Genomic DNA, 20,817 nt, shown 5'->3' on the forward strand with positions numbered 1-20,817 from the left:
CTACCTGCTCTCTGCTGCTCCGTGCGGGGCGAGGGGAGGGGCGGGCACCGAATTATCCAATCGGAGCGGAGCGCTGGGATAATTTATTCATGCGCTTCACTTTTCACTGCGTGCATGCACAATGACATCATAAAAGCGCGGTGCGTGTGAGCGTGACATCACAAGAGTGCGATGCAAATTTCCAAACAATTAGATAAATTAACATTCCCCTATTACGCAGGACCGTGTTTGTGTGTGCGTGCGTGCGTGCGTGTGTGTGTGTGGACGAAACAGTGGCCACGCTGGTCCTGAGGCTACAAAGAGGCTTTAATTTACATGCAAATGACTTTAATAAACAGAAGCTGCCCCCCCCATTGGATCTGACACACATCAGTCTGATCCATATTTATTCTACCGGCTCACTTCGTGCTGTAAGAGATCAAAGGTCCAATCTGAACCAGAATCAGATCAATGAAACTGATCCAGACGGAATCGGGTCAACTGGGCCAGTCATTAAATAGAGAAACAGAACTATTAAAATGTCCTCAATAAAGTTTAATTTAAGAAAAAACACTGTAAGACTGTTTATGGAACATTTACAACACATTGCTACTGCACACAGCACACAGCAGTACTACACACAGTACACAGCAGTACTACACACAGCAAGTATCAGTGTCTTTACTGCTTAAAGAGAGAGGATGATTGATATCATATTTCTAAGACGTGTAAACGCACACACACACACACACACACACACGCACACACACGTCTGTTCCTCATGATAAACAACGGCGGCCATTTGTGAACGTTAACGTCACCGTTTATAATGATTTACACATTAATATATAGAATTCATACTTCACTCCAAAACAGACCACTGTTTTATTTTACTACACAGAGAATACCAAACACACCGGCTTTTCATCTGTTTCCCGAGCGGCGCTGTAAAACCGTCTCCTCCGAGCAGCCGCTATGAAAGGTTAGAGCAGAAAAAGAAGTGACAGCGCTGGCATTTCCCCAAATCATCTGTTTGAAATCGCCCTCGCCGACGAGAGCCGAGCAAAATGGCAGCCGGAGGGAGGAACGGCAGTCAGACTCAGCGGGACCGCGTTCCCATCACAACTCCGAGGAAAAATAGTGAAACACGAGTCGCAGGAGGAAGTCTGCGGCGTCCACCTCGCATGAGAACCCTTTGATCCGACTCCAGAACTCGTCTCTGATCACACAGGAAGGAGAAAAGATCGCGAGACGCGCCCGACGGGTCATTTCAAAACACAAACATCTGTTCGTGAGCAAACAACGAATTACCGGCGCTCCTCAAACCCGAGCTCCTCCAGACTTTAACGGGTTCTTCTCGGCCTTCGACCCAAAGGTGTGGCCAAGTTTCAGGAAAATCCGTCAGTGTGTTCTTGTGTAATCCTGCTCACAAACAAACAACACACCGCCTACTTGGTGGAAGCGACAAACCGACAAAAGTCACACCTGGAGCCGGAATCTAAACAGGAAGTTCTGAAACCGCCAATCAATTTGTGCTTTGATTTGATCCAGGGAGTAAATTCGGGAGAGGTTTAAACTGCTGCTGATTGCAGTCGTCTGCAGCCGGATCGTTTCCATGTGAACGCCGGGCTTAGCTGGGTCGTACGCAGCATTAATATGCATGAGCAACCCCCGCCCACCTTCCTCAGGTGGGGCTTTCCTCCACCTCAGAAGAGCGGACATTTATAGAGGTGTCAGAGACAGATAATCGAGGCGAAGGCTCCTCCGCATGAAATGAAAATGCTCCTGCAGGAGCCCGGCTGCACCTCCTCCGGGCAATAATAGACTCGCTCGGCGTTGTGATTGTGAATCTTATCGTCTTCTCTCCTGATGAAAGCTAACACGGTGTTTACGGCGCCGCGGGTGGACAGCGGCAGCGCTACCGTCGCCGCTAGCGACGCGGGATTGCTATCAGCCGCATGTAAATCAAACTGCGTACGCAAGAATACCGACAAGAACGCGGCGCTGAAAGGTTTCATTTATGACACCACAATATGTTCAAGCACACGTTGGACCGACGACACAGGCCCAGAGGCATTCAGGTTCCAGGCCCAGAGGCATTCAGGTTCCAGGCCCATAGGCGTTCAGGTCCAGGCCCAGAGGCGGTCAGGTTCCAGGCCCAGAGGCATTCAGGTTCCAGGCCCAGAGGCGTTCAGGTTCCAGGCCCAGAGGCGTTCAGGTTCCAGGCCCATAGGCGTTCAGGTCCAGGCCCAGAGGCGTTCAGGTTCCAGGTCCAGAGGCGTTCAGGTTCCAGGTCCAGAGGCGTTCAGATTCCAGGCCCAGAATCAATAATTACCTCTTGAAGTTGCTATAATCAATATCACTAAACTACCAACCGGACAAACGTGCATGCAATAGCAGTTCCACCATATTTTAGCGTCTTTCGGCTCCTTGTTCTGGCCGTCTCACCGGGGAGGAACCGCGACCCGTGGTTGGCCGACTTGCTTCATCGTGGGGGCCGGGCTTCCTGGGCCTGACCGGCGCTGAGGCGGTTTCCACGGCTCCAGATGGAGCCTCGCCGATAATCAATATCCCGGCGAAGGTTTATGAAGAGCAGAGATTCCCGCAGAGACGGAGCGCTGGAATGACGCTCATCCCATGTGTTCCTCAAAGGCATTCTGGGAATGAAGCTCAGCGTGGACCGTGGCTAACAGCTTTAACGCCAGCAGCGTCATGTGTGGTCCCACTGGAACCCAGTTGTGTGTGTGTGTGTGTGTGTGTGTGTGTGTGTGTGTGTGAGGCCTACCTGAGTGTGTTTCCCTGAGGGAATCCACCAGCTGTGTTTTACGGTCAAACGCTAAAAGCCATCAGATTATCCAGCTAATGCGGTCGCGATTAGCCTGCGATGCTAACCGCTGAAGTTTTACGCCCTAAAGTGCCGTTAAACGGTCTCGTCACGGGTTTCGTTGCTGGTCGTGTGGAGGACTCGTCGTCATCAGCAGCATTCCAGGTGTGTGTGTGAGGTCAGAGGTCAGGTGTTGCAGGTTTTCCTTTGTTTCCTGCAGCATGGAAGAGCTGGATCCGTTGGCAGCTGTTTCAATCGATCTGCATCGAGTGCACAGAGTCAATCACCTGACAGCAAACTTTCTGCTAGCTTGCGAGCTAACTGTGCCCCGTGTGAAGACGCGACTGGATCCGTTTAAATAGTAAATACAAAGTTTAACGGCAATAAGTCCCGATGTTAGCAGAAAGTTGTTGAGTGTCCGTCCATGTGAGAAAGACGGAAAGACATCATCATACGTGACCCTCCAGATAAGTGAAAGATGGCATCACGATGACATCACGATGACATCACGAGGGTTGTTTCGGCTCATATTCCTATCGAGTAGTTTTTTCTTTGTGTATTTAATTGAACTCAATCAGTAAAAATGAGCGGAATTAAGCGACCTTGATGTGACACGCCATATGTATTAGAGACTATGATGGAAAATCCACCTTAAATCTGGCGAATGTGGGCGGGGCATGAGGGATACATAAAGTTCTGGAGCATAATTCTCACCCATCGCTCATCTACAAGCAATTGGTTATATGCCTTTTAGCGAGGCTGAATGCTCGCCTTTGTTGGATCCCAATTTATCATCTGCCCAATTCCAGCATGAGGGGAAATGTGCCGCTTTTCCCGGGACCCTCCGGAGCGCCGGGCTGCACAGCTGTTTTGTATAAGCTGCAGAGACACTGACTGATTAACTTACTGCAGGTGCACCCGGGCCTGCGTGAGCGACTCGGCAGCCGTTGCTCTTCATCACCGGAGAGCGAATCCGTCCTCAGATATGGAATGTGAGAAGCGGGAATGTTGTTTTTTTCCTTTTGTCTGCCTTTGCTCCCGGAGTGCGCGGCGTTTCACGAAAAAGCTCCATCATTGTCCCACTTGTTCCCAGAGCAAAACCGATGCACGTGCACGTCAGAGCTGTGTGTCGTGCACTGGGAGCCGGCGTCCCTCATGTGGGATCCATTACAGTCGCTTTGCTTTCAGCTCCTCTTTCTGCAGACGGAGGGAGAGGCCGGCCGATCCTTTCCTGCAGACAGAGATATTACCGCACCGAGGCGTTTTGCACCTTTCCAGCCGAGGTTTCAGAGAGGAGGTGTGTGACGGAGGTCGACCCCCCCCCCCCCCCCGGAGCCTCTGTGTGGCCTCCGCCATCTGGATCGTATGAGACACAAACTCAATATTCCGAACCACTCAACGGTTAATATTTCTGCTTTTCCATTGAGCCAGAAGCTTTTCATCCTTCAGTGTCTTGTCAAAAGTCACGTCGCTGATTTTAATTATTTGTTTTGGTGCTTAAAGCCCGTTTAGCCGTGGGATATGGGAATAAAGTAGCAGGTCGCTGTACCCGAATAAAGACTTTATATACGCGCGATGCAGAAAGAGACAAGCGATGGGGTCAGGGTTGAACGCAGCACGCCCTCCGGCCGGGAGACGGTTCGCATCCAACGGGAAAGCAAATGTCCCAAACCTCTGTGGTTGTTCTCCCTGATCAACCTGTGGGGCGCTCCTCCCCCCCCCCCCCCCCCCGCGTGCAGAGGCGTGGAGAAAGTTCCTCTTTTCACAGGTGATGTTCTGTTAATTCTCTTCAGATTAACGCTGATCACCCTGCCAGTTGCTGGAAGGTACACCGGCCGTATGGCGTCTGTCAAAGGCACGCAGGGCCATATGCGCCGCCATGCTGCTAGCGACAGGTGGGGGGGGGGGGCTGCAGATGAGCCCACCTGGGATACTCCCACCGTCATCGCTGCGCTCCTTCGAACAAACGAAAGGCGACGTCGTCGTCCTTCCTGTCAGGTTTATCGTGCAGAGGCAGAAAGACAGAAAGCGAGGCTTCACAGTTCTTTGGACAGCGACCCGAACAATCGCCCTTAACCTTCTGCGGCGCTGGAACGGTGGCAAAGGTCACGCAGAGAGGGAATGAGTTTCAGGCTTGAGACCCAGGGCACGTCTGGCCGTGTCTAATATCGTTCAGGCCGGCGGTAATGGCCTCGACCCGTCCGCCCGGGCGACCGGCGCCACAAAAGACCAGACGCCATCCTCCTCTTCCTCACCTTGAGCACAGACGGAAACACACGTACCAAATTGCAAGGGATCTGTTTATCCACATATACAAAAAATACAAATGACATACATGAAAATACCCACAATCACATAAAGGCAAGGACATGCCGGGACACACACGTATTGCACATACTAACGACGTAATCACATGCACGTCCGCGTCAAGCTGGCAGCCCAATGAAAGCAGACAATGGGAGCGACTGTAATAAAACCACACAAGCTGACACATGCTAATTATACGCCCCGTTTACGATGGGCAAGAGCGAAGACAGCCAGTGGGTGGAGGATCAAGTAAAAATACTTAGCTAGCCACAAACGTATTCTCCTCAGCAATCCAAGGATACAATAAAACACAAGCGAGCACACCGCCGGCGACGCCGTCGTCACGGGAGACACGCTTGTTGCAGGATTCCGTTTCGACTATTTCACGACCGCTCAGGTGGAGGCCTGAGAGCTTCGAGTGACTCCGTCTCACATGCCGGGGGTCACGCACTTCGGTGCAGGGTTTCATTCAAGCAGTTAACAAAAAAGATATCTGACAAAGAAAACAAAAAAATACTTTGGAAACACCTTGGAGAAGAAAGACAGCAGCTAAATACTTTTATCTGGAGCTAGAAACCCGCTGGAAAAACAGAGGAAAGGAGAATCCGGTGGAGGGATAATCCTAAAAAACGTAATGAGCATGAATGGTCTGAGCGTTAGCATCGCTCAGATCGAACCGTAAAAACGTAAAAGGTCATTTCCTTCTTTATCCCTTCGTTTCTTCCTCTGCTGAGACAAGCCAGCAGCTCTTTTACGCTATTTTACTCATTATCTATCAAAACTACAAACCGCATAAAATGCTTCATCACCTTTAAATTATATCCCAACATTATTTTTGGCCTCGTATCAAAGGAAAACCTCATTCATATAGCTTCTCATGCAATATTCCATCACACACATTCACAACATGCATCAACATGCAAATAATACACACACAAACACTGCAGGTTAAACAACTTCGCCACACGCATCAGTGCGCAGCAAGCACCGACATGCTAGCTTAGCGTGCCGCAGCCGCGGATGATCCTGCCCAGAGTCAGCGCCGGCTTCACCTGAAGGGATTGAACATTCCTGCGCCATCATTCACAGCGACCTGAACCAGCGTACGTCTTAATCCAGCCCCTCTGACACACATCACAACCAGTGCCGCCGGATAATTGATCACGTACAAGCGGACGCTCCAGGCCGGGGACCAGGCAGATGAAGGCGAAGATAACATCTGAAAACATGTCCTTCTTTGTGTATTTTCAGTTGAAAGGATGAAAAAATATTCCGAAAGAAAAACCCTCTCAACTGCCGTTTGTCAAGAAAGACGGTCCTCTGGCCACGATGCGTTAGCGCTGATAGCCCATAACATGCCAGCATGTTAGCAGGTCTCGCCAACATTTTAGCATGAATGTAGCTCCATGCTAACACTAGCTAGCTGGCAATTTGGAGCTTTGCAGTAAGTTTCAGGCGCGATTAAATACAATTCAAACACATGTTTAAAAAATCGTTAGCTTATTGTTCGCTTGGCCCTTGTCCCTCATAACATCCCTCTGTTAGCTAACGACTTTAAGCTAAATAATGTTTAGCATTATCAGGAAAGTAATAATGTCAGTTTACTAGATTCTAAATTGTTCAATTTAAATAATGTTTTTATTGATTTTAGTTTTTCTGAATTAAACTTTGCATTTCTACACATTTTTATAATGTTGAAAAAAACCCGTCAGATTACAAAAGACAAAACAAACAAACAAACACGACTTCACTGGTGGGTAACAGGGGTCAGGAGGAGCAGAGAGAGGCTAAAGGGATTTCATTAGGGGGCTGAGGAGCGATCAGTGGAACCGGACCGCTGGCATTCATGTACTCAGCAGGAAACTCAGTGATGACTGCGTTTCCCCCGGAGCGGGTTCTACGGCTGTGCACGCCGCTTCACCTTTACTTTACTGCAGCAGGTAGAAATGAGATGTCATTACTGCAACCCGTCCATTCAGCACCCAAACCGCAGACAGACAGACAGGCCGCCGGGTCGTAAACAGACCCGCGCTTTTAATGGACCCATCTCTGAAGCTGACCTGGACCCGTTCATGGAGCGTAAAGCGTAATGATCAATGAACAACCGCAATAATTACAGTGATTAAAACAAGATCCGTATGAAATACTGTAATTTAACTGCTGGCCTTTATTACCTTCATCTCCACCTGGAAGGTTTTCATTTCACCAGCAACATGGCGGAATATTAAAAAAACTTGTTCGGAAGGAGGAAGCGTGCAATTATCAAATAAATCCAGATAAAAGGAATGATTAGCGATCATAATAATCGATGGCGTGCATTTTGTCGTTGGAATTCACCTCCAATTAACGTGTGCTACATCTCCAAAGCTCTCGTGATGACATCACACTCAAGCTTGTCAAACGGATTCATGAAAAAATGTCATTTGTGAATTAAATTTCCATTTTCCAATTCAATCCCAAATTGTTACATTTTAAAACGAGTCCTCATCTGGTTCATTAGCATACCGCTATGCTGCTAACGCCAAGGAGCTCCTGCTACAATCCAAATCATGTATAGTACCCGGATGACGAACCCAGAACATCCCAGAATGATGGACACTTTTCACCCACATTGGTCGCCATCTTGGTGCCGGATCAGAAAGGGGAGGGGCTTATCTCGACTTGGCGGCGAGTCGATAAAGACCCGATTGTTCTTCAAAGGCTGGAGCCGCGTCTTTTCTCCTTGTCACTCCATTATTTGCATTTTTCTGGCTCGATCTCAACGTTCCCTGAACGGAAAAACATCCCCGAGGCACAACTTTGGTTTGGACAGGGGTGTCTCTGCGTCAGGGCGGTGCCGGTGGTCTGAGGTCGACGCTTTCAGAATCAGAACAGAGAAAGATCTGTAAACTGATATCTCAATCGAAGGAGACATAACGTCGCTCTGGGGTGTGAAGGCGATGACAAGTCGAGGTTTGCACGAACGCCAAATATATTTTAGCCCGAGCTACAATCTGCAGAGGAGCTGTCAGCAGTTCCAGCTCTGCGCTCTCGCAGTCGGTTCTTCGGGGGGGGGGGGGGGTATTTTCAGTGGCAGAATCGCATCTACGTTTCACGTAATGAAAGACTGCAGCGCCTGTGTTGGTTCATGTGTGCTCAATGTGAGGAGAGGCAGGGGCTCTGGAGGGCCGTGCACAGGATCAATAAGCGCTCTGGCGTCGGACGGCCGTGCCCCCCGGCTCACGCAGAGAGAGAGAATATATGAGAAACAAAAAAAAAAAGCGCCTTGCCAGCACGCGGCGTCTCCGGGGATCTCCTGGGAGTATTTAGTCTAGCCCCCGAAGCCTGAGCCAAAAGCAACTGTAAAAGCAGCCCCTTGATCACAGCGGCGTTGCCTTTGATTCAGTCTAGCGTTCAGCGATGGCAGAAAGACGGTGCGTGAGGCGGAGCGGCCGGTCCCCCGTCCTCAAGAGGCTCGGTTTGAGGAGGGACGAGGGGGGGGGGGGGTACGTCTGTTGTGCTTTAACTTACGACCTGAACATGCAGCAGGACGTAGAAGCAAACCGCGCAAAGGTGTCCACATCATCTTCTGCATTCAAAGGAGAAGTGAGCGGTTGTAACACACACCTGAAGGTGTGACTGGCGGTGTGTGTGTGTGTGTGTGTGTGTGTGTTGCTTGGAGAGGACAGATTTCATTCCACCCACAGGTCCAACCCTGTGTTTTACAAGGACGAGTGGATCGACCTGAATCCTTGGCGTCGTTTAGCTTCTTGCGTAGCGCACCGGCGAGGCCATCGGAGGGGAACGCCACCGTTACCGAGGATGTGACACGACCGCGAGTCCTACGGTGATCTAAGAGAACCTGCCGGAGACGCTAGCGACATGCATTAATGAAAGGGAAGTCACGGGAAGCCCCCCCGCAGTCTAAGCCTTTAGCTGGATGCTAAAGATTAGCCTTGATTAGAAGCTTCATCACAACGTGTTACGTAACAACTGCTCAACAAATGTACAGACGGTGAAGAAGCAGCGAGATGAGGCGGTGCAATAATAAAACTCCCCCGCCGCCTCTCGCCCGACTAACGACTCATTATCCTCAGGAAGCCTCATCAGGGTGGAGGAGGGGTGGGGGGGGACCGGTGACGGAGCATTCAAACAGAGAGGAGGCAGACGGTGGGGGTCTGTCTCCTCCCTGGGCGTGGACGGGACGCCGCCGCCTCGCTGCTGGAGGAGGTGCTCGCACGGCAGGCGTCGGGAGCCGACCCGGAGCGCTCCCGCCCGCTTTCCACGTTGGCCTGGTTCGTCTTGCATCGCTTCCCTGATGCGACGTTCGCATCTGTCGCCGTTTTAAAAATCGGTGACGTGAAGTCTCCCAGCTGAGGAGCCGTCAGCCGAAAACGCTCCGAGAGCGCCAAATAAGAAGCGTCATCGCCACGGCGATGGGAAGGCCACAGGTGGGAAGGCGGACGAGGGACGCCATCGGGGAGGACAGGCTCTTCTGCTGCACTGCCGACCAATCGGTGGACGGAAGCACAGGAAGTCGCTTCGTAAAAAGACACGAGAGAGAGCTCCGGCTGAAACGGCGAGAACAAATCCCACGAAGAAAGACAGCGGCAGGTCAGAGAAGACATTCCTCTTTCTGCCGGGGCTTCCGGGGACGCGGCGGTGATTCCTCATCCCTTATCTGAACAGTATCAGTGTAGGTCACCGAGGCGGCGTAATGTCTTCCTGGTATCCCTGCTAATGACAGGCCTCGCCACTCCTCCTCCTCAAAGGTCAGGACTAATTCCCTCCGTCAGCCAGCGTGACACGGCGCGGCAGAAAGACGCCATTGAGCAGCGGTGGGTTGTTGGGTTCAAGCCCGGCAGGGGGACGCTCAGGCGCAATGTCTCACGAGCAAGGCGAGTTTTCTAAAGTTTATCAGACAGACATGACGCCCTCCGCTCCACGGGGGGGCTCTGCGCCCCCCCCCCCCCTCTTTCCGTCCAGACGGCAGCGGAGGCCTGTCCCTGTCCCGGGCAGGCGAAGCCACATCCTCTGCTGCACGTTAATCACAGGGCGAGGAGCAGGTCTGTCAGGACGCCGATCCCATCGGGGCGCCGGCTCCTGCCCAGGTGACGACGCGACGCCGAGCATGTACGACGGCCCCCGGTCACAATTAGACACGCCCAGTGACCGATGACAGGCAGTGATGGAATAATAGCCATGAATGTCACTGTAATGTATGACATTATATCGCTGCTGCTCTGAGCCGCTCTTATCCGGGATGGAAGCTGCGTATTTACTCAGAGCCCCCCCCCCCCCTCATTACAGCGTCTCCCCCCTCACCGTGTCGATACCGGTCCAGGCGGGCGGCTTTCATCCCCGCCGCCGAGACGGAAACCATCCAGAGCATCAGCCGCCGACGGCAACCGTCGCTAGCAGAATGAGCACGGGAAGAAAGAAAGATGGAGGCGGGAGGAGGACCGGCGGCGGGAAGGCCTCGGGTTCGACCTGCAGACTCGAACTCGACACGCTTCTCTGCTGTGAACGTTTCTGAGCGACGTTCGCCGACTGTTATCTGTCATCTCAGCTTCGCTGCCTCAAACAAGACTCGCCTGCGACAGCATCATTATTTATCAAAGGAAATGGAACCGCCGCCAATGACGGGTATTTTTAATCACATAACTATAGAGCGAACGATTGTTAGCGCCTTTCAGCTCAGTGTTTCGGTTCAGGCCCAGCGGCCTGATGACTCATTTTACACCTTTACTAACTACAGCTAGCATTTAGGAGCTAAAGAAACGCCTTTAAGTCCTTCAGCCCGAACGGTAAACGGCTTCACACGGATGATCAAACGACATTTCTGCTGGACGTTTAGGACGACAACGAAAAGCTTCTCTGATCCCTGCGCGGCCCAAAACGCTTAATGCTAATCGTTTCGACAGGTGAACGGCTTCACGTCAGGTCCGTGCAGCGACGGCGCCATCTGACAGTCGGGCCGATTGAAACGTGGAACGACGCCTGTGAAGATGGCGCCTTTGTTTGTGTTGGTTTGCGCCACCAATTAGAACGTCAGCTGCGTCATCTAGCCTCCATCAACACAAGCAGCGTCAACACGCTGCTCGTGATTGGCCGCCGCGTCTCGTCTCACCTCAGCTTTAGCACGCAAACAGCACAATGAACGCGTCCTAGCGCATGCTGCTAGCACGCCGGAGGGTGGCACGCTTTACGGGAGGGACTGGCAGAAATGGGAACTTTACGGTGGACACAGAAACTCGCTGAACCGGTTGCAACTAACTTCAGAACTGTTGATGACACAGAGATATATTCAAACACGCGGCCTATAAAAGGCTCCATTTTATAGACCGTTGGCACGATCGCCAGTCCTGTCATCGGTCGAAAAAAGACGTTTTGAAGGACTCGAGTCCCCGGGGCTCTGCTTCAAGCGGACTCGGAAACCTCGTTGTTGAGATATTTCTTACGTATTTCTCAGCGTTTGCTGCGTATCCACGGCAACCGGCCCACTGCGTAAATGGAAGCTGTGGAAGGACGTTCCATTTCCTGATTGCAGCCTGCAGTAAAAGCTTCCGTGGTTCTGGCTGATTTTGACACACCGTTAGCGTCAGATAACCCGCCGCTCTGCCGTCCTGATGAACGGCGGTCGCACTCCCCTCCAGGGCGCGAGCCAGACGGGGAGATGCTATCAGCCGGTAGGACATGAAGCCTCGTCGGCGCCGCAGGATCCGTAGCCGGGCGCCGGACAGGGCTTCCGTACGCGAGCCCGTCCCCACCTCGCCCAGCCGTTTAGTGTCGCTCCTTGTTCGGTATCACCTTGTGCAAATGTTTTGCTTGTCGATTGATTCCTCCCTCGCCGAGGCCCGTGCGCATTTTGCGTGGCGAGACGGACGAAGGGAGACGAACGCGGTGGCGGAGGAGAGAACGAGGACTCTCTCTTTACAAGCTAACTCCATGCTCTAATGAATACAAATGGCCCCTCATCTGCTCCACTTTGCATGGCTGGTGGAGGGCAGTGCGTGACACCGGCGCCGCGGACGCTAAAGGAGCTAATCATTACCCCTTCAGAGACTATCTATCATTGGGCTAGCCCTACTCGTCTGCCTGTGTCCTCACATGATGGATGTTTTGCTACATCTAACGCCGGCCTGCTCATGCATACAGACGGATAATCAGAAAAGGAAGTGAAAGCATATCTCATAATTATGATCAGGAGCCACGCAGACGACTTCCTAGCGAGGGGTTTTGGCGCCCTGCAGCTTGCTCTGTGATGACATTCATAATCATTGATCACTGTTTAGATCCCGGCAGTGATTATAAATGAGTTACGGCGAAGAGGCTGAGCGATAGATGGGAGGTGTTTGCGTGGGAATGGTTGTAAGTATATATACGCGTTAAACCGAGCCGGGACGTCGTCGTCCAGCAGACAGATACGGGACTTCTCGGTTCGAATGGGTTTTCAGGGGTCCTGGTTCAGATCTTCATGTGTGTGCAACTTGTTCTAGAATAAACTCAGATCGACAAAAGCTCTTCCTCCTCTTTCTGAGAGCCTCTGGAATTGTCGAAATCTGTTCATCTAGCACAGGGTGAAAGCTAAAAGGAGGAAGGCGGTAAGAAGCCAACCCCCCTCCCCCCCCCGGCCGCCCTCCTGAGGCTGAGCTAGCTAATTTCCGTCTCCTGGTCAGCCGTTGCTGATTCCGAGATTCTCTTTCTCTCCCTCTGAGCCTCTGGAGGTATTGCGTGTTTGTGAGGGGGTTGGTTGGCGCGTAATCCGTGGCCTTTTCATTGGCCTGTAATGATTCCGGAGCTGTGCGGCTAATAGGGCATTAACGTGGCCCCCGCCTGGACGGACAGCTGATTAATGTCGGAGGAGAAGACACGGGGCCCGACCGGGGCCTGATAAAAGGGCGCTGGGATTGGAGGGAGCAGGATGATGAATGAGCTACCGGGCCCATGCCCGTGTCTCATTAGCGCGCCCATGCTCTTTGGTGTTGAGCTAATGTAGCGCATCGGAGCCGCGGCCGGCGCGAGGAGCGCTGAGGAGGCGCTGAGGAGCAAAGAGGAAGTGGTCAATGGGGAGAAAGTCGGAGCGATAGTGACCCGTCTGGGAGCTGCCGCTGATTGAGGATGCTTTCCTCACGTGCCCATACTACCGTCGCCATGGCAACCACACATCCCCGATAAGCGTCTTATGTAAGACTCTCTCTTTCTGCGAACACCTCCTAGCAGGTTTTGATTGATCTAAGCAGCAACATAAATCACCGATCAAACCGATAAGTCAATAAACGGAGTAATGTCAAACCATCCACCCACACAACAGGACACGTAGGACGCGCTGGAAGGAAATACAGGTTGGACGAGAAAGCACCCGGAGAGCGAACCGCTGCCGTCAATAAAACCCCAACAATCATCAAACACTTTCCTCACATAAAAAAAACCCTCCCAGTAGTTCCCATCAGCATTCAGGACTGGGAAGGACAAAAATGGGTGTGTGTGTTCGAGCGAACACAATACACACATTCCACTTCACATTTAAGGACATCATTAAACTGCTTTATTATCGCAACCAGCATGCATCACACGATGATGACTTCACTTAGCTCGGGTGGGCCTCGTTCCAAATTGAGTGACATCACCCGATTCACCGGTCCTCCTGGAAGCCGACGCCCATCATCAGCGGTCACGCCAGTTGTAAACAGAAATAGACTTTCCATTAGAAATGTTTTTAACCCTGATAGCGTAGACCAAGAACGCGTAAAAGTGTTACGGAATCATCTCGTCTTTGTCCGACGATTCGCCGTCGCACAAACGTCCCGATAACAAATCCACGATGAAATCCACGGCTTCATTTCGACCTATTCAAAGATTTCTCGAGAAAAATTCAGCATTAGCCCACGGAGAAGCTAGCTTAGCAGCTTGGCTTCCAATTCAGAAGTAGCCAGGAATACGTTATATCTTTATTAACTTAATTGTGTGTATTTATTGTAAGTCTGAACAAACCTGTAAAACGGGCTCATTGCTCATCGTTTGCAGGCGGCTTTTTATGTCATGTGCGTGTCTGTGGCGCACGCTAACATTTATGAGGATGTAGCCAGTCTCATTTACCGCCACCAGCTGTACGCCCACCGCCTCGTGCCCCCCCCCCCCCCCAAACACCCACCCATAAAAAGCCAATTACATCCAGGGCTACGGAGCTCATTGATACCTAATTATATTATTGTTCAGGGCGCTGTTGCCCTCCTGGCTGAGGGGGTAATGTGACATCATCTGAGTGACCCCAGAAGTGATAGGGGGGCGTTGTCCCGGCCTGAACCCCTGACCCCCCCGGGCCCACATTGGGGGGGGTTACAGAGCCACCGGGAGGAGATCGGCAGCCTGGAGACCCCAAAGGAGGAGCGTCCCGTCTGTGCCCCCCCCCCCCTCCCCCCTGTGTACACAACGGATGAAAGTTTCCTCTTCTCTTACACATTTACGTAACAGCTGGAGCAACGAGTTCTTCAAATTTAAATCAATTAACGTTGCATCAGACAGAATTCTCTTCTCGCCGAGTCATGGAAAATAACGAGCGTAATATTTTCCTGTTGCATCGAGCAACGGAAACGCCGCGCCATGCAAGACGTGTTTGGGTTCATTTACCTGAGGCTACCTTGCTCGGCGTTGCACGCCCTGCGATGTGACACGCATTTCGTGATGCTGAAATTATAGATCGTGCAGCCCCAGAAAGGATTAGCATTACGTCATCCAAACGGTTCAAACAGCGCTGACAGCTACTATTGAGAAAATTACTAAATTGTACAGGAAAGCTGCGACAAATTATATGTTAATTCAACGCGACCCGAATCTAGATGCAACCTTCATTTCAGCAAAGCTAGAAACACATGGCTATATTAAATCTGGAGCAGTGGAATGAAATGAACTGTCAAAGGCTTTCTTGTACTTCGCCTTGATGTCTCCAGTGGTTGAAGACGCACATCTGGCACTCCGGTATTAAACACCGTCTGAATCGGATCCATCAGGGAGAAGGAACAATATTTTCTCGCAATACAAATGTAATCTCATTCCCCCCCCCCCCCCCCGAGGCGGAGCTTCTGCACCAGGGGACCCCCCTCCACGTATACAGAAGATATCATCTTCGTAAAAATATGCATTGTCTTCCCAACATAATTAAAAGGAAATTTGAAATGGCACCATTTTGCATGAAGGCATATTTTCTGTCACTTTGCCGGGGAGGCAGCAGCACCTGAAAGACCAACCAATAGTGGACTCCAGGACTCTTTTACAGTGCACCTGTGTCTCATCAGTGCAGCTCTGGTCGGGGTATGTTCTGTCACCGTCTGACTCGTGAGAAGTGTCTCAACGTCACTTTAGCTCACATTATTCTATATTTGTACGATGCGATGGCCGATTTATTTCACCGTCTCAAGCGGAAGTGGATGAGCGGAAACACGGCGACAGAATAACGTCCGCAGCGATGACGAAACGTCTTAAAAAGACATCAAGACGTAGCCCTGTGGGACTCCACCGGGGAGTTAGAGTTCTAAAAATATGAATAATTAAATTAGTCAGTGAATTTGAAGCAGCGTGTTAAAAGACAATCTGGATTTAATAGCTGGCTGCCCCCCGCCCCCCCCCCCTGCCCCAGCAGCAGCCAGTCAGTCACTGTGGGTGGCGGGGCGGTGCAGTTGTTTAGAGATATATGACCCCATGGGGGGGTCAAAGGTTTATTAAAGAGCCAGTAAGTACTTGTTCAAAATAGAGCGTTGACCCATTACCCTAACCCCCCCCCCCCACACACACACACATTGCACCTGTTCAGGAAATGGTAGCACAGTCCTGTGTACAGAATAAACACGGGAGTGTTGTCAGAGCTTTACGGCCGTGCTGTATGATGACATCACAATGTTAATAATTCCATAATAATAATCCCCTTCCATAAACCTAATTGAAATGTATTTTGTCATGTTATTATCTGAGCATAAACAAATGAAGGCATCAAATAACGTCAGAAGATGCATGTACTTATCAAATGCTAAATAAAATATCTTTCACTGCTTTATTGATGTTAAAAAAAAGAAATTAAAGATGGCGTTGAAGCTGAGCCTCCTCTGGAACAGCTATCAGCTCAATAAAGCCGTGAACGGAAGCGAGTGGGCGCCGCGACGCGTGAACGCCAACAGGGGCTGTTGTCATCGCATCCCTGACATCAAGTCGTACCAGCAAGGTCAAGCTCTAGTCCCGTCTCGTATCACCGAGTCTGACCTCCCCCACCTCCCCCCACGCCTCCTCTTCCCTTCCTGAGGTTGGGGACAAGAGTTCTCTCAAAGTCGCATCAAAAGAGGCTCGATCTCCGCGGTGAAGCGTTGCCGTCTAGACGCCCCCCCCCCCATGAAAGGCTCGGAGGCCCCGTCCCTCGCGCTCATCCTCTCTTCCCTTTGTCCTGTCCCTGTGTCCCTCCATCTTCCCTGCTGGCAGAGGACAATTACCAGCCAGCGCTACTTCCTAAATGTGTCATAAGGGGTCGAGCGGTTCCCCCATCGGGGCCCCTGGCAGCCAGGGTCCGAGGGCGGTACCCACCGTGATCGACCATGCGGAGCCGCAGCACAAGAGAGCGGCTGGCTGCCCTCCGAGGCCAGGCGGATGCAGGTGTCAATCACGGCAGCGGAGGACAGTGGGAAAGATGATCCCGATGACGGAATATACGCTTTCTGATTCTGATTGGAAATCTTCAGAGCGATGACACAACGCGGGTTTACAGCCCGGACCCCGGTCTCTATCTCTTAGTGCCGTCTCCCCGAGCTTATCACTAGCTAATGACTACATCGGCACACCAGCGAGGGGGAGGTCCAACAGAGTGTCTCGGTCTTTTCATGCCGGAGGGGCCTCCGGGCACAAAAGGCGGTCTACAAAAGACCCCTCTTATTCTCTCATTATTGACACCCTTAATTGTTTGTGCTGTCTGATAATGGCCCTCAAAGCCTCGCCATATCAGCAATAACCTTCTGTCTCGGCCGTGTGAGGCGGGTTGAAGGGGGTGGTTGGGGCTGCTGTCGTCCTGGCGGGGGGGGGGGGGGCATAAACTACAAACGAGGGTGTTCAGCCGTTGTCTCCGTCACGTTGACGGGGTTGAAATATTTTTTGAGTGCGAATCCTCAAACCCTCTGGAGGTCGTCAGGGAGCCCCATTTCCATATTGTTTATTAGCAGCTTTGTGCGATTCGGATTCGGGACCACGGGCGCTCTGCGATATTGTTGTCTTATTAATTACGTGCGGGGGTGCAAGTACAATTCTCTTGATGCGTCTGGCACGCTCTTCAAACGCTCGGCTTTATTGTGAGGGGGGGGGGGGCGGCGGTAGCCTTAATTAAACGACACACTTTTATTAGCGCGGCGGCTAATAGCGGCTTCCACTCCCGTCAGCGGCGAACGCCTGACGTCGGCGCCAGTCAACGGCCTTTAAGAAATAAGAACTGTCTAATCCCATTTCAACTTGTGTAATTAGAGGGGCTGCTCCCGTCATTAGTCAGCCACAAATTGCCCACTTCCCCTGGCTTATAAATATTTGAGAGACACTTCTTATAAATTGTTGGGATATTGAAAGGAATTCGCCTGAAAGCAAATTAATAAGTTATTTATGAGTAGCGCTAATCAGTTAGCTTCCCGCAGTTGTAGCCGGAGCTGTTTTGAGTCGTCGCCGTAACGGCCGTGCAGTCAACTCCAGATGGGCGAAAAGTTTTAGCCCAACAAAGAAAACACTCCGACACGCAAACACGGGGGAGAACGCGCAGACTCCAGAAAGACCACGGGTCGGGATTGGAACCTGATTCCGATACAAATACTCTGCAGCAGTCGAGTGGCTTCCCGCGTGCAAATATTTCACATCAGTCATTTGTAAAGTATTAATTTGGGGAAAACTTCCACGTCGTGAAGCAGCGCCTCCCGATAACAGCGGCGGCCGCTGAGCTGCTGATGTGTGTTTTCCTCATCATCAAGATGAAGGATTCATTACTTGATATTTGATGCCATTTGTAAGCGGCCTTGTAAACAGATCTTGATGGGATTTTTCCATATTGGAAGAATCCAGTTTAATAATGTTCAGGCTCGTGCATGAATTCTCCGTCACTTGTCAGATCGTCACATTTGAATGTGGACTCACGATAAGACGAGCGCGCCGCAATGCAGGAAATTGGTCTTGTTGGCAGGTGTGTGGGAGAATGGAGGCGCCCCCCCCAACGGATAGATGAAGTGGGGATAAACGGAAGCGGTGCGGATGTTGATGCAAACACCGGCGGAGACGGCAAAACAGCAGACATTTAAACACAGCCAAATTAGGGAATGGAACAAAAGCGGCAGAGCTTTGTGAAGATAATTGAGAGGCGAAGGTGTTGGTGAGCTTATCGGAGTAGAGGAGAGAGGAAAGGGGGGATAAAGAAGGAGAAGAAGAGGAAAGAGGAGGCCCGCCGGAGGTCACAGAGGAGGGTGCCTAATTTAAGACAGGCCAGAGACCGGGCGTCCAGCTGGTGGCGCCCTGGTGTGTCCCGGCAGAGAAGAGTAAACACACATTCCTCCCATCGGAATGCCGGCATGTGCCCACGGATACGGTGCGTCTTATACGTCAGGATTCCCGTGAAGGTTTAGAAAACTACGCAGGAGAAACGGGAAAACTGGCCTCCAATAAAACACAATAGTCCATTAAAGGCGTGTCCACGCCGACAGGTGTCGAGATCAGCCCTCGTCCGAGACCCTGACGTTGGTCTCGGTAGGTGATCCGTCCGTGGTCGTAGGTTACGCCCACACAGCCTGCACAAGCACAGGTGCGTACAGCAGCAGGTAAGGTGCAGGCGCTGCCCTTCCTTTCTATACCACACACACACACACACACACACACACACACAGGACGGACATTCCACCCATAGTCCACCTCCAGCCTGAGACGAGTCCAGAGAGCCCCTGACCCCCGTCTCAAGATGTGAACCTCCCACAGGCAGACAGGTGGCAGGGGAGGGGAGAGCGACCGTTTAAAACAGACCATGTGACCCTTCGCCACCTCCTGCTTCGGCCCCTTGACCTTTGACCTCTGATGCACCTGCGCAAGCTGCTCCATGCGGTGCGTACATCACGTTGCGGTGCGCCAGCGTGTGTGGCGGTGCGAATATGACTATACTGTGCATGTATGCTAATGACAGCTTAGCCACAGACAGGGAGACACGCGCTTCGGCTTTCACACACACACACACGCGCACGCGCACACACACACCCTACACGCATGTTTCCTGCATATTATTTGGCTAAATTAAAACTGACCGTATGCTGTCTTCTGTTAATAACGGAAACCGGAAACACCAAGAAAACCAGCCGTTTCCGTGAAAGTCATTAAAATAATAAATAAAAAACGTCATCATTTATATTTGAGTGTTTTCCTTCCCAGAACATTCCGGAGCTCATTTTCCAGCTCTGCGTATGAAGAGCTTCTCAAAGTGTGTGGGGGGGGGGGGGATGTTTGTTTCAGGAAAGAAGAAGCGCTACGTTAGCGGCAGCAACGACGACAGACCATCTGCGCGCCACCTGTGTACAGCTAGCATAGACCGCTAAGCCTCCTCCAAGAAGTGGGAATATATCCCGACCAAAACTCCACGGATCAAACAAACAAGATGCAGACAAATAAATAAACAAAGGAAACTTACGAGGGAGAAGGTGGAAACTCCAGGGAGCCCTGTGGAAAGGAAAGCCTCCGTGGGGAGCAGCTGAGGACTGGACACAGGTGAGGGCGATTAGCGGACACAGGTGAGGGCGATTAACGAACTAATTCAAAGGCGGGAGAACAGACAGGAAGTGTGGAGGAGAAACTTTCAAAATAAAACAGGAATCAAACTCAGAAACAGAACCGTGGCGCAAACCGTCTGAGCTGCGATGATGTTGCCGTGCCGTTGTTACCATGGCGATCAACACGGGGCCAGCGTTACTTTGAACTCTAATGGTGCGATGCGGCGGAAGGTTCTGGTCCAGAGTGACGCCGCCTGCTGTCTCCGAGTCGCTTGGAGACCGACTCATCTGCAGACTCCTTCACGTCTGACGAGACCCAAACTGGAGACGGTGCAGCGTGACAAATCCAAAAATGCGTGACAAATCCAAAAATGTCCCTTCGCTAGCGTCCCATCGGCGGCGGGGCGGCGACGCCACGCGGCGAAACGGGGCCTCGGGTTTGAGGAGGCCACGGGGGCCCCTGCTGTGTTTCTCATCCAAACTCATTTGGATGTGTGACTGGGAACGAATCAAGGAGAATTACTTCTACTCAGCCGAGAAGCTATCTCACGTGCACGAGCACTACACGTGCACACACACACACACACACACACACACTTCTTGCTGCAAGAGTGAATTTTAGCATCATTTTTCATGGATTTTCAGGATCTTATTTCAGGTTATGAAAAAGCTCAGCATTAGAACTTTTCTCCTCTCGCTTCGGTGCCGGCAGGTTTATGTTGGGGGTGCGTCGCGCGAACCTGCCTCAGATCTCGGCCATGACTACCCAAACAATTAGCTGGTGTGGGACGGGCGATTTGCAATTTAGCGTCGGAGAGGCTGAATAATTCATCCTGGCTGGAAGCTTTTATTGGATTGAACTATATCTGGAATCGACGGCGGGAGTGCAGGTGAGGTGGGACGGAGCTGTGGAAGGGATTAAGGATCTGGTTGCAGCCGAAACTAAAGGTCGTGAACTTTAGTGACCTTTTGCTG

The sequence above is a fragment of the Brachionichthys hirsutus genome, chromosome 12, assembly GCF_040956055.1.
Source record: "Brachionichthys hirsutus isolate HB-005 chromosome 12, CSIRO-AGI_Bhir_v1, whole genome shotgun sequence".
Taxonomy (NCBI): Eukaryota; Metazoa; Chordata; class Actinopteri; order Lophiiformes; family Brachionichthyidae; genus Brachionichthys; species Brachionichthys hirsutus.